Source organism: Hevea brasiliensis, chromosome 8, assembly GCF_030052815.1.
Source record: "Hevea brasiliensis isolate MT/VB/25A 57/8 chromosome 8, ASM3005281v1, whole genome shotgun sequence".
Lineage (NCBI taxonomy): Eukaryota > Viridiplantae > Streptophyta > Magnoliopsida > Malpighiales > Euphorbiaceae > Hevea > Hevea brasiliensis.
In genome coordinates this window covers 90,361,218-90,362,470 of record NC_079500.1, presented here as the reverse complement: position 1 = coordinate 90,362,470, position 1,253 = coordinate 90,361,218, and positions in this window count along the sequence as shown.

The following is a 1,253-nucleotide window of genomic DNA, read 5'->3' as shown; positions in this document are numbered from 1 at the left end:
AATTCAAAATTTTGCCAAAACCTTTGCCTCCAATGCCAAAATTGACCATTTGTACCTATAGCTTTGAGAGAAACGTCATCAATGCTCATCGAGTTTCGAAAAGGCAATATCTTCCCGAACCTAAAGATTCAGACTTGGTGGGGGGACTAATGATATAAAAGACTAATAAACTGACTTGATCAAAGCTTGCCCATCTGAGCTTAGAACCGGATAGAGCCGCCCATCTGAGCTCAGAAGCGGACACAACTCCTCCATTTGATCTCAAAACTAGACACCTAAAGGAACCGAGCTCTAAGGAGCTCTCTAAAAGCATTTCGACCTATTTTGCCTAATTCCCATATAATCTGAGAATGATTATCAGAGAGATCGGCACTCTCATTGAGTTCGGACCAAACGAAGATCACGCCACTAATCATGCCTGATTCCCAGTATAATCTGATAATGATTACCATTACAACTTAAATAGTGAATTAGTGAAGATCTAGCCAATATTTCATCTCAATCACTCTATAAACAAGGTAAAGTTTTAGAAATAGGTATGCAAACAAAACACACTTCTATTATATTGAATACTCGATTCATAATCCGATAACTGACTTGAGCATCGGAGTGGTTGTCAACCACCACTGGCCCTCACTTATTCTTTGGCTTTTAGGAGGCTCTCAATTTAGTCAAATCCAACATCCAAGAAACCCATGGCAACATCAGATAAGAATTGAAATTGATAACACTTTGCTAAGCTTTCTCTCCATTCTTTAAATTGTGAACACTTTGCTAAGCTTCCTCTTCATTCTCCAAATTATGTGTATTCTCTTAATTGTTTGAATTCTTTGAATTATGTGTATTCCCTAAATTGTGTAAAACATTACATATTTGAGCCTATTTATAGGACAAAGATAAGAAACCAAAGAAGAAAATTACAAAGAAACTAATTAGGAACTAAAATAAATACAAGTCTAGAATAAATCCTAATAGAAAAAAGAAAAGAAAAGTCAAAGATTCCTAATTAATAAAGTGCTAACCAAGATTTTCCAAAATAATAATAATCTCCAAAGATTGTATTTGGAGTTGACAAGTAAAAATTCATCCATATTATTACTGGCCACAATCCTTGAAGATCTTGGAGAATATTTGCTATTCAAAGATGCAAATTGAGTCATTACCCATATAAGAATATAATAGGTATTAAAAATCACTAAAATTTCCTCAATATGGGCTTTCAAAAGTGAAGAAATAATAAGATATAATGGAGC